A 15,921-nucleotide genomic window follows, 5' to 3' on the forward strand; every position below is an offset into this window, starting at 1 on the left:
CTGCCTCACCCCCAGCCTCCCCCCCCAACCTTTTGGACATATTTTTGTAATTGCTTGTCCTCAGGTACAAAGATGCTTACAGGAAGTCATTAATCTTTCATGAGCCCATTCTGCCATTTCTTAATTCCGAACAATAAAAAAAGGCTCCGAGGGGCAAGCATTCTCCTGTCACTGTGTGCTTCAAGGGAAAGGAAGTTGGGGGGGGGGGACAAATCTGATCAAACGAGAGAGAGAGAGAGAGAGAGAGAGAGAGAGAGAGAGAGAGATGGCTGTGTTAAAGAGAAGAAAATAACAAAGCACTGGGAAGAAGGGAAAGGGAGGAAGACACCTTAGATTCTTTCTTTCTGGGCTGAGAAAGAAGGTCAGAATCTGCAAGCGGGACAAATGTGAAGATGTGTTTGGGCCCAGATTTCCCTCCTCATGTGAGCAGAGAGGGTCCTGCTCCCTTGCTAGTTGCTGCCCATCTTTTAAAAGGCTCTTGTTTGCTGTACGAAGCAGGTGTGGCAGGGGCTAAATGGAGAGAAGCTGGCCAGCTGGAGTCAACCATCCACCAGCTGCCCACGAGAGGCTTAGAAAAATGCCACCTGTCACTAAACAAGGAAGGGAAGAGCGGGATGGAAACAACAGCCACATCACAAGAACCAGCTCATTCTTTTGCTATTGTTCTCGCTCTTGTGGCCAGCCTGCTCCAAATCCAACAGGAGTATGAAAGGAACTCATCTGTGCAGTTTGCTTACGCTAATGGTAGGCCAACATCACCTTGCCAACAAAGGTCTGAATAGTTAAAGCTATGGTTTTCCCAGTAGTGATGTATGGAAGTGAGAGCTGGACCATAAAGAAGGCTGATCGCCGAAGAATTGATGCTTTTGAATTATGGCGCTGGAGGAGACTCTTGAGAGTCTCATGGACTGCAAGAAGATCAAACCTCTCTATTCTTAAGGAAATCAGCCCTGAGTGCTCACTGGAAGCACAGATCCTGAAGCTGAGGCTCCCATACTTTGGCCACCTCATGAGAAGAGAAGACTCCCTGGAAAACACCCTGATGTTGGGAAATATTGAGGGCACAAGGAGAAGGGGGCAACAGAGGACGAGATGGTTGGATAGTGTTCTCGAAGCTACCAGCATGAGTTTGACCAAACTGCGGGAGGCAGTGGAAGACAGGAGTGCCTGGCGTGCTCTGGTCCATGGAGTCACGAAGAGTCGGATACGACTAAATGACTAAACAACAAAACAACAACAACAAATGGTAGGCAAAGAAGACATGGGGAACTGGGGGGGCGGGTAATCCAGTTGGTCCAGGTCACAAGGTAAACATGCAAGATCATAATCCTATCAGAGATCATGCCAGATGTAACATCAGAGACCATAGCTTCAGGGAGTAGCTCAGTGGTGGAGCATCTACTTTGAATGCAGAAGGCCTCAGGTTCAACCCCTGGTCCAGGTAATGCAAGGAAAGACCCCTGCCTGAAACCACAGGAGAGCAGCTGCCAGACCATGTAAACACAACTAATCTACATGGACCAATGGACTGACTCAGTATAAGCAGCTTGTGATGTTCTTGATGTTTACATGTGTGTTGCAACATTTGAGCCAAGAAGGGATGCAATGAAATATTCTAGCAAGCATACAGTTGTAATAACTTACCTAGAATGATGTGCTTTGGAAGCCAAATTAGGTGTATGGTATCAGGGATCAAATCTCCGTTGTTTTCTGAAAATGCAGCCGCTGGGCCACTCAATATGGATCAGGACTACAGTGCTGGGAGACTCTCTTTATAGGGTATTTTCTAGAACCCAATCACTTCCCAGGAGCTTTGCCCTACAGACCACGACACACAGGCATTTAATGAACATTAAAAGTTTGCTAATATAGGATAGTAGAGACACTTTGCCCAATGATTTTTTTTTTTTTTGTTTTTGCACAGTGTTTGCTGTTTGTGACTATTTATTTACTTATTTAGCTATATAGCATAACATTTACCTATGTCTGGAAATTTTTTAAAGTACATTGCATTTCCATGGTAAGGACTGATTTATGTGTCAACTGTAAAAATATTTCATGCTTTTGACATGCCAAATGATAGGCCTTGTCACAAAACCTTCTGTTTTATTAAAAAAAAAGAGCTTGGTTAAAATTCTAGCCCTCAGCCATATCAACAAAGAGACATAAAACAAACTGCTTTAAAAAAAAAGCAATCTTATGTTTTTATTCCACATTTGCAACCATTATAGTATATCATTTCCCACAGTGGTTACAAGTGTAGAAACATTTCGTGCATTTAGCATATGTTTTCAATGGAAACCGCTCTGATCTTTTCATACAAATGTATAAATATAAGTAATGCTACTCTTTGTTGCATTTTTATTAAAAATAAGTTTCTACTGTTGTGTTTGCAAGGCGCATTCTTAAATGACACTTTCATTTCTTTTTCTATGTCTGATGTCACCCCCTTCTTTCTAGAGCATGTTCTTGATATCCTCTCTACATGGTGATATATCATTGCTAATTCTTTTCAACTGTGAGTCAGCCCTCAAAACCTGTTTTCCAGGGCCACATGCACACCATTCATTTGAAGCACCATGATACCTCTTTGAATATTCATGGCTTCCCTCAAAGAATCCTGGGAAGTATAGCTTGTTAAGGCAGAATCAGATTTGGGGGAGCGCAACCAGTGTGGTCACACTGGGTGTGGAGCCTTGGGGCCACCACAGGGGCATCACAGCTATGAAGAAGAGGAGGAAGAGGAGGAGGAGGAGGAGATTTAATATCCTGTTTTATCACTACCCGAAGGAGTCTCAAAGCAGCTAACATTCTCCTTTCCCTTCCTCCCCCACAATAAACACTCTGTGAGGTGAGTGAGGCTGAGAGACTTCAAAGAAGTGTGACTAGCCCAAGATCATGTGGAGGAGCGGAGATGCGAACCCGGGTCACCAGATTACAAGTCTACCGCTCTTAACCACTACACCACACTGGCTCTGAAGTAGTCCAAAAGGCAAGAAGCGGGTGCCATCGAATTTCGGTGTCACACAAGGCACCGCTGAAATTTGAGACCCCAATGGCCACCACTGGTTAAGGGTGCTGAGAGTTTTTAGGAGACCCCTACTCCCCTCCCAAAGCTACAATTCTCAGAGTTCCCCAGGAAGATGGTTGATTGTTGAACCACTCTGAGAATTGTAACTCTGGGAGGGGAACAAGAATCTCAGCACCCTCACCAAACTGCAGTTCCCATGATGTATGGCGTGAATAAAGCCCTGGCCTCAGTCTTGGACAATCTGTAGTTGTATAAGGCATATGTACATGTAGAAATTCACCAGTGAGTAACCTGCTTGTAGAATCGTAAAATTACCAAGTTGGAAGGAAACCTGGAGGCCATACAGAGGACAAGGAAAAGAGCTGAGTTGTAGGCTCTGTGAGCATTGTAACAGCTGCCCCTCTCTCAAGATCTGATGTGAGCCACTAGATTTAGCCACCTCTGGAGTATGCGAGTTACACCTCCACCTTAGCCCAGCCTGTGTATTTGTAAACAAATGCAGGTACCACAAAATACCAATTAAGCCTCCACTGACCTCCCATCCCAAGGAAACATGTGCTGCACCCCCTGGAATATCTCAGTACTCCAATATGTGGGTGAGCATAACAATATAGTGAGAGAAAGTATAGGATTTGGGAAGCATTTATGAGCCTTTATGCTCTGCTAACTCTCCCGCAAATCCATTTTTGCAGGCTCTGATAAAAGCCCTGGTCCCCTCCCTTTCTGTAGAGCTGATTGAACCCTTGCCTAAAACACCATCAGGGCTCCAACAGACAAACAGCGAAGTCCAACCTCGCTTGCCCAAGAGAGCAAACAAAGCAGGCTTGGTTTTGTGCAGCATGGAAGAGTATAGTGAGTCAAGAAAGGCAGCGTTCATTCCTGCAGCTGCCACCATCTGTGCTGGGCCCTCTTTGGCACCCCATAGATTTGTGTGGTTCAAGCACAGCTCACTGCCTGACTCCATTTTTTTCCCCATGGCAGTTTTAACTGGGCTTACTCCCCAGTCCCTGGTGGGGTGGAAAGCTGCTACTTTTTTGGTTCTAATACTGCAATACAGGAAGCTGAGGCTCCAGGCCAGCTTAGGAGTAGCAGCCACAGTTCCAAAGCAGGGCCAGCAGAACGGGGTCTGATCGCTTCTGCCAATATTGGGAAATGCAGGAGAGAGAGAGACTCCTGCCATTGGCTCAGTTGCACATGTTGGGCCTCTGCAAGGCAAATAAATATGCTTCCTTGAGATGAATATTAAACTGAGAGAAAAAGCCCAAGGGTGCAAGTTGATTATTGAAACTGAGTCTATAGGCATCCAAAAGGAACCAGGGATTGCGTGGTCATAAGAACAGTGGAGTCATGAGCAGGGATGGGTGAGTATGTCAATTTCAGTTTTTCTCAGTTTCTCATTTTTCCAATCTTAAAGTCAGTTCATCACATTTCCACATCGGTTTGTGATTTGTTTATTTTTAAGTCCTCATGAAAATTCAACAGCTCCTTAGTACAAACTTCTTGTGATATACACATTTTAGTATGCAGTTTTGCCTAAAAGTTATGCAGTTTCTCCTAATATCAGCCACACTGCCTTGCCCCTGCAACAGTGGGGGCTCAGGGAGTGTGCGTGTGACATTGGCACACCAGCAGCATGCTGACATCACCCAACACATGTTGGGGGGTGCCAACATGGCCAAGTGCAATCTTGGGGGAGGGGTCAGCCCCTTCATTTATGATTTGTGGGTGCTTAGGCACCTAGGGCCCTGCACAGTCAGTGTCTATGCCTAACATAATGCATTTTTATGTTATATTCACTAATGTATGCACTTATACGAACACTTTACCCTAGTAAATACATTTTTGTACACATGCCATTGCAAAATTCAGAGCAGTGCAAATTTCAAAGGATGACTATGTCACAATTCTCATATTGTTTTGGAAGGTGCAAATTGGGTAAATTTGCTATTAAATGCAAACTGAATCAAATTTCCCTCCCATCGCTAGTCATGGGTGAAACCAGTTTTATCTTACTTTCTCTGGCACAACCATTCTGCATTTCCCCAGTCTCAAGATTTTAAGCCTGCATTTTCAGATTTCCAAGAGGAGGGCAGGGAGCCGGTTATTTCTGCTTGGGTCCATTCCCAGCCATCTCCAAAAATATATTATGAATATTACAGTAAGTGAAATTAGAGCTTTTCTATGACCCCATACACTGACCTACAACCAGCGCCTAGCAACTTAGCCTCTTGATTCACTAAATGTGAAAAGTTTTGGCCAATCCAGCAGCACGAAGCGTCATCGCCTGATTGAAGAGGAGTCACCAGATCTGGCCTCAACATATCAAGAAGTATCCAGAGCTCCCAGACTCTCACCTCCTAAATCTTTGGGTGTGATCCTCAGGAGATTCAGCATACCTTTGACACATGAAACATTTATTGTAATAGCTTTTGAAAGCCTATATTTGCTGATGTAGACATTTCATTAAGAGCCTGTCACATTTTTAAAATAATATCCATGAGCAACAGTCACCTGTCAAGATCTACAAAAGGAAGACCCTGTACAACTCATTTGTTTCAGGGAAAGAGAGACATTGGGTGACAGCTAGAGCCTGGAAAGACAAGCAGATATGTGTCTGCTCAGAAGTAAGTCCAGGTGAGATCAACAGGACTTCCTTTCAGGTACGTGAGTAGAAGATGTATGTTTGGGTTTTGTGGGGGGAAAGATTATACAGTACAATCTTATGCACCTCTATTCAGTTTAGACTTACTTCTGAGTAGACATGAATAGGAATGTGCTGCTGTTAATTCATTTTAATTTTGTATATAGTTAAATAGACTGCTATAGAACAAGGAAATAAATGGGCTAAATAAGCAAAAGATGTTTTCAAAGTGTGATCGTCCTCTCCATGAGAATAAATGTGCCTGGGCAATGAGTCCTGCCTGCCCCCATTAAAGTGAATGACAAACTTTCCTTTGCCTTCACAGGAGCTAAGATTTCACTCGATGCGACACAAGCAGATTATTTCCAAACAGACTGTCTTTTTGTGTTTTCTAGAAGGCATCAGGGCTTCTTTAAAACCTAAGTGTCTGCCAAGAGCCATCGAGCTTTGAACACATGTTTGGCTTTCTTGAAAACCATTGGCAAACTTCAGCTGCTGTATTTCAGACAGGCCTGGATCTCATTGTTGGGTGGGAAAAAATCCACCCTAATGAAAATAAACAGGTTAAGGCTACAACTCCTTACACGCTTACTTAGGAGCAAGTCTCATTGAACTTAACAAGAATTCCTTCTCAGGTAGACATGCAAAGGATTTTGCTGTCAAAGCCATTCATCGTTTAGCAGCAACACAAAAATCAAATGAAATGAAAGGCTTTGTTTCATAATTGTGTATAGCCTGATCTTGCATGAACTCACCATAGAAGACTTTTTCTGTGCTGCCCTAGAGGGCAGACCTAGGGGCTCGCCCCCAGTTCCACTAGCCCCATGCCTAGAATCCACAGGTCTGAGCAGTTTTCCCCTTCCCCCCTCCTTTCTCAGGGAAAACCCACTCTTTCGTGCTAAATTGGAGCAAATGTCAGTTTGGAGAAAACCTGTAGCTTGAGCACTACAGAATAGTTTTCCCTGGGGAAAAGCAGTGCGACAAAAGGAAGTATGGATAAGCCCTGTGTCAAATGGGCTGAAGTAGCAGAAGGGTAGATTTCAACGGAACATCAGGAGAAAAGTCTTAACGGTAAAAGCTGTTTGGCAGTGACCTTGGTTGTGTAAATGGCTTAAAAATGCAGCTAAGCTGTTCTTTTTCTCAGTTTGGATGAAAGCTGGTGGGGGAACACATCAAAATGCAGTATTTCATTGGAAACAACAGAATAGATACAAGATAGCTATTGATTGCGACTAACTTCATGCACATATGATTTACCAAAACAGAGAGCAGAGTGCACTCGATGAAGAGTCTCAAGGTGGAAACTGGGGGTGGGGTTAGGGATTTTCTACATCAGACAGGTGGTGAACATGATGTCCTCATCATGTTCAAAGAAGAAGAGGAGTTTGGATTTGATATCCCGCTTTATCACTACCCGAAGGAGTCTCAAAGCGGCTAACATTCTCCTTTCCCTTCCTCCCCCACAACAAACACTCTGTGAGGTGAGTGGGGCTGAGAGACTCCAGAGAAGTGTGACTAGCCCAAGGTCACCCAGCAGGTGCATGTGGAGGAGCGGGGAAGCGAACCCGGTTCACCAGATTACGAGACTACCGCTCTTAACCACTACACCACACTGGCTCACATAAAGAACCTTTCAGCAGAGAGAGAGAACATCAAATACAGTGGTACCTTGGTTCTCAAATGTAATCCATTCCGGAAGTCCGTTCAACTCCCGAAACCATTCAAAAACCAAGACACGGCTTCTGATTGGCTGCAGGAGCTTCCTGCACTCAAGAGGAAGCCGCGTCGGACATTCGGCTTCCAAAAAAGTTCAAAAACCAGAACATTTACTTCCAGGTTTTCAGCGTTCAAGAACCAAGGTACAACTGTACTGTAGCTGTTCTCCAGAAGTATTGGCAGGACATTGAGTATTTCCTAAAAACAACAGAGCACTCAGTTCAAAAATGGAAGAAAGGAACTTAGAAGCAAGCCTGCAACCAATGTAAGAATCCACAATGGCTTAGTGGGGGACCTTTGCTGAAACTATTCCTTGTCTCGTGATTAAGAAGAAAAAGGGCATCCCATAGGGAAGGGCAAGAGTGTGTGGGAGAGAAACCATTTCTTGCCTTCTGATTAAGAAAGGAAAATACACCCCAAAGGGGTTCATGTGAGAGAGGGAAAGACGCCACAAGCTGTATGCTGAACATTCATCGTGATTTGTTTGCACATAATTTGTGGGGAGGTAAGGTTTGTAACCCCAACTGCTTACTGAGCATTCCTTATTATTTGTCTGCAGGGAAGTTATACAATGACATAAGCACTGAAGAGGAGTTCTGCTGGATCAGACCAAAGGCCCATCTAATCCAACATTCTGTTCTCACAGCGGCTAGCCAGACCACCAGCTGGTTGAGTGGTTGGTCAAGTAATGGTTATCCTACATTTTCCAGCACATTTCCACATCACTTTCCTTACTGCAAGGGTGCATGTGGAGAGAGGGGGAAGGGAGGGAGTATTTTGCACCTGAGCACTAAACCCACTTTAATTGTGCAACCTGAATCTACTGGTATGTGTTTGAACCCCACCTGCAAAAGAACAATTGTGTGCTGGACCCGGGGGAAAGGTACCGTGAGCGTAGTCTGAGTCCACACGAAGAGGGGCGAGGTCTGAGGCGGAGAGCTGGGCGGGGAACAGGAATGCTGGAACAGGAGGCCGAGCAGGGTACAGGAACACCGGATGGTCAGGAACAGGAGGCCGAGCAGGGAACAGGAGCACCGGATGGTCAGGAACAGGAGGCCGAGCAGGGATCAGGAACACAGGAAGGTCCAAAGCCAACAACGACATTGCTCCCACAACCTGGGACCGGGCTGACTAGGCTTTTATCCTCTTCTAAGGCCAGGGGCGGTCCCGGCCCCCAGGAGCCCCGCCTCCTCTGGCCTTAAGGCGAGCACTCCTCCTGGGAGCAACCAGTTCCCTTCGCCTCTCTGCCCTAAGCCTCTGCAGATCAGGAGAGGCCGAAGGGTTACTGGGCCCTGGAGGAGGCTCACCTGTAGCCACTGAGTCCTCAAGCCCCTCTGGGGCCAGAAGGGTTTCACCTGGGGCCAGCTCCTGGTGCTCTGCCACAGGTGCAGGCTCTTCAGCATCTAGGCCTTGCCCCAGTTCAGCCGGCCCTGGAGGCAGGGACTCCTGTGCAGGCTGGGATTCCTCTGGTTCATCCTCTGAATCAGAATCCCAGGCCATCACAAATTGTCTTGGAGGGAAAGGGACTGTTGGGGGTTTTATGTCTCCTATTATGAAGTAGCCATTTAATGTTGGGTTTTGAGCCAGAGAGCTTTTGCTTGCTCATTAGAAGCTCTCCCTTTCCTAGGAAATACTAGTACTCTTCTCTGTATACTGCATGGCCAACCAATCAGAAACAATGTCCTTGCTTTTATTGGTCAAAATGGATCTAATTCTACTGAAGTACAAATGGTCTTATATTACACTAGTCTCGGCAAAAAGAATGGGGTGGGGACCTTCTCTGAGTTGGGATCCAATCTCAGGCCTTGTTTTAGACACTGTTTTCTGGATCAGATTATAGATAGATCCAGAGGGGTTATAAAGCAGAGTTGGAGTCAAGGAATGAGTCCAATTGGTTCTTGTGCTGGTCCAGGGAGGGAGGTTAACGTTGGGCAAGGTCCAGGACCTGAGTCAAGGGTCGGCAGACAGTCTTCCACGGGCAAAGCAGGGTCCACAGTGAGGAGCCAGGCAAGGACAGGAACTCTGGTGGAACCGGACTGGGTGCTGGCCAAAACAGCTCTTCAACGACGTTGCTCCCGCAACCTGGGACCGGGCTGACTGGCCTTTATCTTCTCTGAGGCCAGGGGCGGTCCTGGCCCCCAGGAGACCCACCTCTTCTGGCCTTAAGGCGAGCACTCCTCCTGGGAGAAACCAGTTCCCTCCGCCTCTCTGCCCTGAGCCTCTGCAGTTCAGGAGAGGCTGAAGGGTTACTGGACCCAGGGGGAGACTCACCTGTAGGCACTGAGTCCTCAACCACCTCCGAAGCTAGAGTGGATTCACCTGGTCCTGCTCCTGAGGATCCGGCACAGGTGCAGGCGCTTCAGAATCAAGGCCCTGCCCCAGTTCAGCCGGCCCTGGAGGCGGGGACTCCTGTGCAGGCTGGGATTCCTCCGGTTCAGCCTCTGAATCGGATTCCCAGGCCATCACAGTTCTTTTCCCTGGTATCTCTGCAAGTGAGTCCTTCCCATAAGTAGGTGCACACGATGTACCATACCTATTGCTTTTCCGAGTCCCAGGTTTCATAAAGATGTTTTTCTGGCACATCATGATAGGGAAAGGTGAAATGTGTCCAGCACAAGCCAGGGTAATCCATTCCAGACATATGTGTAATGCGGGGGGGGGGGGGAAACAGGTGCAAACAATTGAGCCAGCTGTCAGTAAGCTCCAGTGATTGCTTTTGATAGCTTAATCGTTAGTTGATCCATGTGCAACATTGGCAACATCACTGCCATAGTTGACTGCCTCCTACACATCTGTAAACCTTTTCTAGGTGCTTCTTGACATGAGTGGGAGTCCACAAAGCCCTGACATCATAGCAGGCTAAATTAGACATGATTGCTGCCATTTCTGTTTTCCTGCTACAGAACACGGAAAGCTGACAAATGTCAATAACTGCTAATAACTCACTAGCCACTACTGTTTGCCACATGCCACGCAAGCCATGTGCTCCAGCAAGCATCCATCATAACTCGGTTAGCTTGAGAATCTCTGTGTGGATAAAGAAATCGTTATCCAGCCTTTCCATCTATCACTGATGGAACTTACTTCTGAATCAACATGCATTGATTGTGCTGTAAGAAGCTTAGTCCCGTCTGTTACATTTCCACTCATGGGGTGGGGAAATGGATTAAGGGGGCGGATAAAAACAGGATAGCAGCAGCAAGTGGCAACCCTTCCATCTCGTACAGTGCATAAGTTCATAAATCGCAAGACTCAGATCCATTTCACTCAGTCAGCTCCACCCTCAGATGTATAATTCATATAACACTTTTTTAAAAAATGTAACACCCCTCTCCATTCTAGAAATCAATAGCCGGGTTCTAACAAACTATGAAGGGATCCGGGTGATGCTGTGGGTTAAACCACAGAGCCTAGGACTTGCCAATCAGAAGGTCGGCGGTTCGAATCCCCACGATGGGGTGAGCTCCCGTTGCTCAGTCCCTGCTCCTGCCAACCTAGCAGTTCGGAAGCACGAAGTGCAAGTAGATAAATAGGTACCACTCCAGCGGGAAGGTAAACGGCATTTCCGTGTGCTGCTCTGGTTTTGCCAGAAGTGGCTTAGTCATGCTGGCCACATGACCCGGAAGCTGTACGCCGGCTCCCTCGGCTAATAAAGCAAGATGAGTGCCGCAACGCCAGAGTCGGTCACGACTGGACCTAATGGTCAGGGGTCCCTTTACCTTTACCTAACAAACTATGAACTAGTTCTGTATACACCCAACCACTAATCTCTCCCAAGACTTCAGTTTTTCTGCCTCTTTTTCAGGGTGCTTTAGAATTTCTTTATCTTTTCGATGGGTGCAGGATTGAACTTAATATATCATTGTGAAGCAGCTGTGGGTGGTGCATATTCTTTTATTCCCATTAAACACTCTGCAGCCTCCCCTGCTGCCTATGTCTCCTGATCTAAAAAAAAACCAGAAATCCTGTGGGAGGAATTGCCTCATTTTAAATGAAGTGTGAGAAGTTGGAAAGGTGACTACTGAGCATCTGATGTGCTCCCTAACTTTGTTTTCAAGATAAGGTTTCATTTTACCATTAAAAAAAAAAAGCGCTTTCTGCACTGATTTCTTTGAAAAATAAAAATGTTTCTCTCTTAAAAAATAATGAACAATGGCCAGGCACACAATAGGCAGTGTGGTTTCCCTCTGCACATACATAAAAGCCCAGCTGAGGATGTCATGGGGTTTTCAGGAAGTGAAGGCACCCAGAGAGGCTGCAGGGTGCAGATTTGAAGACTGAAAGAAAAGAGGCACACAAACATCGCTAGGCCACCTCAGAAGTCAGCTAAGTGCAGCAAAATAACCTCCACCCTTTCCACAATAATTTCTCCAATTTTTTCTCTCCCTTTTGATCATGTTCAAATGTAATTACTGCTCTTGGTAATTGATGAAGAATAATAGGGGGAAATGCAGGAGAACTTCTGCCAAATACTGTGAGCTGTTGGGTTTGTATTTCACAGAGAGGAACCATCCATGCCTCATGGCAGAACACTGGGGAACTGATGGGGAATTTCAAAAGCAATTTGCTAAGGTGAGACATGGTAGTCTACTCTTTTTGCATGTGAAAGACATGGCATGAACTGCAGGTAGGTTTCTGGAATTCTGCATGACCACCAGGCAGCAATTTCTACATTTTACTCTGTGCGTATTGTGGTGTGGCCATCTCTCACAGGCATGATTCTATGCCTGGAAAAAGTGTGCATTGGTTCTAAAAGTGGCTGATAATCATGGTCTGGCTGGGACCGCTCAGCTTCTTCCTCCTAGAATTTGCTCCATCAGTGGCCATTCCACCTGGTCTTTCTGTAAATTTCACAGAGCAAGGAACACAGGAATCTGCCTTAAACTGAGTCAGAACACTGGTCCATCTATCTCAGTATCTTCTGAACTGCCTGGTAGCAGTGCTGCAGGGATTCAGACAAGGGTCTCTTCCAGCTATACCTGAAGATGCTAGGGCCTAAACCTTCCAGGACCTAAACTTTCTGCATGCACAGCAGATTCGCAATGATCCTCAAGTGCCTCCCCTCCCCTCCCCTCTTTTCTTCCTACAAGCCATTATAACACAAGAAGATACTGATGGATCAGGCCAAAGGCCCATCTAGTTTAACATTCTGTTCTCAGAGACCAACAAGATACCTCTGAGAAGCTTATGAACTAGACATGAGTGCAACAGTACTGTCCAAACTTACATGCTTCACAAGTGTCCCAGAAAAACCATCCCATTTTTTATCGTGAGAGAACAGCGACCATATTGGTTGCCACATTCTCATGCAATTTGTGGGTATGAGTTCTCCCAGGGGAAACACTTTTTGGGGGCTGCGATCTCACACAGTGCCTCAAAACACACATTTTGGGGCTTATGTCTGAAAAGGCACTTTTAGGGAGGGACCGTGGTGCAAAATCGACTTCGTGCTCTCATGATTAAAAAAAAGGAAGATGGCATCCAGGAAGATAGCGTCTCGAATTTTGGCTTCAAGGTGTTAGAGGGTGTGAACTTGTTTCCCCAGAAACTGGTACTCAGAGGCATAATACCTCTGACATTGGAGGTAGAACATAGCAAGCATCATGACTAGCCCATTAAAGTTTTTTACTTCGTGCATTTGTCTAATCCTTTTTTAAAGTCATCCAAGTTGGGGGCCATCTCATCATTCTGCCACTGGACCTGTCTAGTCGAGTCTAATTTTAATTTTGGGTGCAGTGCAGGGTGGCTTTCAATGCCTGATAACAACCATAAGTGATGAAGTTATTAAATAATATCTTCAAGTCTTCATTTTTGTCTCTTTTTTTGACTCCTTACTTGTTTTGGCCTTTAGCATTTCACAGAATCTTCTGTTGACCTCTCGGTTCAGAATCGTTCCTACCACAGTAGCAGCTGTCCCTGCCGAAGAAATCATGGATTCAGTTAAATTCCCCCCAAGCATCTCGAGGCCTTTAGGCATGTGCTATAAATTTAAAAGTTCTAATTATAGCCGTGAGCAGCAGGAATTACAGTCATGAAAAGCAGCAACAAATGGAAGAATAGCTCAGCAACTGAAAGAGATCGATTTTGCCTTCCCCTCCCCTCTGGGCCATCCTCTCTTGAGGATCTCTGAGGGTACATCTGCCACCCTGACAAAGCACACCCTCCCGCAGTCACCCAGCAGCTCAACTTATAAACCTACCAAACCTGAGAAGGGACAGGTCTTTGATACATAGCCTCTATTTGCCACAGTTATCTGTCTTGTGAAAAAAGTAAACACAAGAGGACATCAAGACGCCCTGCATATTTCTGGTTAGAATTATTCACAGTCAAAACTTTAAGAAAGAATGGGAAAGATTTATAATTTATTTAGGAGACCACTGTAAGCAGATGAAAACATTAGCAGGATTCTAGTAACACTTGTTGTGCAACAAATACTATGGAAAATATGGAGAGAGATAAATATGGATGATGAAATAATATGCAGTTGAAAATGTTGACAATATGACCCATGGAGGGGATGTTGGGAAGTTCTGGAGATTCAGAGAAATCTCTAAATATGGATATATATTTGGTATTGTTATAAATTTGCACTTGTAAAATCAAATAAAAATTATTTGGGAGGGGAGAATTATTCACAGTTAATTCTAGGTTTTCTGTCAAGGCACTTCAAAAATTGTTAATATTTTTATTATTTAGACAGAAAGGTGAAATAAGCCCAAACTGTAATGTTTCTAATTCGGTTCCGTTTGAAAGTTTAGCAGAAGGCCAGCTCAATGCCAGCTTTGGTTCCACTGCTATGATCCAAAATGGTTATTATAAGTCCGAGTAGCACATCACGGTCAGGGGGAAAGGCAATGTGGTTTGCAGCGACCAGAAAGGTTAATCTAAATTATCCCGGAGATTAGCTCTGAGACAGTGCGCGGTTCCACAAACATCACCGCTGGTGTCCTGAGCAGTGATCTGATACTCTTTGCTTTTGTTAGCATTTGCAGGGAGACTAATCCAGAAAACTCGGGCGAGGTGAAGACATAATTTTATAGGTGAAGTTGTCAGTCTCCTTGGGTGAGTTATGGGGCTCGACTGACAGTGGAACAGTAGCGTGGAAGTTACAGGTCAAGATGCTCCAAAGGAGCTCTCGCTGAACAAAGCAACCCAAAAGGCAAAGGCGTAAAATTGCAGTCTCTATAAAACATAAGGCAGCGGGACCTCGTGTTATGAAAATGGCAGCGCTTCCAATTTGTTAGGTATGATCTGAATGATCATACTAGCTCGGAATAAATGGGCAGACAAGAAATCTTCGCAAAACAATAAAGACCATACTTGTGGCAAAGCAACATTCCTCCCCTACCCCTTTTATAAGGACCTTCTATACACTGGCTCAGTTCATTGGTCCATCGAGCTCAGGCTACCAACACTGACTGGCAGCAGCGACCCTTCAGGGTTTCGGGCAGGGTCTTTTTTTATACCTGGAGATGCCAGGGCTCTTCTGTATGCAAAGCAAATGCTCCACAGCTATTCCCACCAATGAACTCATCCCTGCTATCCTTTTAGCATAAAGAGATTGAGATCTACCTGGCTTAATCTCCATCGCAGTTATTGTTCAAAGAAAACAAGCACCTAACCCTCTTGAAAGTGGAGGTCTTGAATGTGCATCATCTGCTAAACAATAACTTGGGCTTTTTTTCTTTTCTTTTTTTGCAAACTGCCTTGTGATAAGACTTTCTAAAAGACAGGCTAGAAATGACTTCCTACAAAACAGCTATCGCAGCCAAAAAATTAAAGATTGCACAATAAGCTGGGGTGGTTATGCCATTTCAGTAAACGAGTGACATTTTCTCACAACTCTAATGTAGGCTGATCACAGAATACAGGAGCCAGGACTGTGCAGGTTAGGATTCTGAGTGACAATAGCAAGACTAAAAGTCATTCACCATCCAGCTTTCTTCCCTGTTTCCAGCTAGGGAGCAATGCTGCTTTACTGCCAGTGCCATCTGTCCTCAGATGCTTCTGCCTGCACACTGCAACTATCTGTTCTGTGTTTTCTTGCCCTCTTCATAGTGGTGTTTCATGAGGTCGCTCACTAGAGCCAGCGTGGTGTAGTGGTTAAGAGCAGTGGACTCGTAATCTGGTGAACCGGGTTCGCATCCCCACATGCAGCTGCTGGGTGACCTTGGGCTAGTCACACTTCTCTGAAGTCTCTCAGCCCCTCTCACCTCACAGAGTGTTTGTTGTGGGGGAGGAAGGGAAAGGAGAATGTTAGCTTCTTTGAGACTCCTTCGGGTAGTGATAAAGCGGGATATCAAATCCAAACTCTTCTTCATCAACTGTTTTTCAGCACCATGCAAATTCTCATCCTTTAATTTTAAAAAAACAAACTGAAAAAAGCAATTAATGCGACATTAAACCAAGATATTATAGCCGTGATAGCATCAAATTCCATGTACATTTAAGGCTTTGTTCTAGAAAGTTACACCTCCCAACTCCAGAATGCTACTATCACTTTGAAAGAAACTCCTACAAGTCCCATAGTCAT

At 45.2% G+C, this 15,921-nt stretch overlaps 1 long non-coding RNA gene across 1 annotated transcript; it reads left to right on the top strand.

Moving 5' to 3' along the window:
• Positions 1-5,604: 5,604 nt before the first annotated feature.
• Positions 5,605-13,718, top strand: LOC309348523. The gene is made up of 3 exons (XR_014159447.1): positions 5,605-5,691; positions 11,890-11,960; positions 13,240-13,718. It is a non-coding gene; the product is annotated as an uncharacterized lncRNA (long non-coding RNA).
• The last annotated feature ends 2,203 nt before the right edge of the window (positions 13,719-15,921 follow it).

The sequence above is a fragment of the Podarcis erhardii genome, assembly GCF_964252035.2.
Source record: "Podarcis erhardii genome assembly, chromosome: 8".
Taxonomy (NCBI): Eukaryota; Metazoa; Chordata; class Lepidosauria; order Squamata; family Lacertidae; genus Podarcis; species Podarcis erhardii.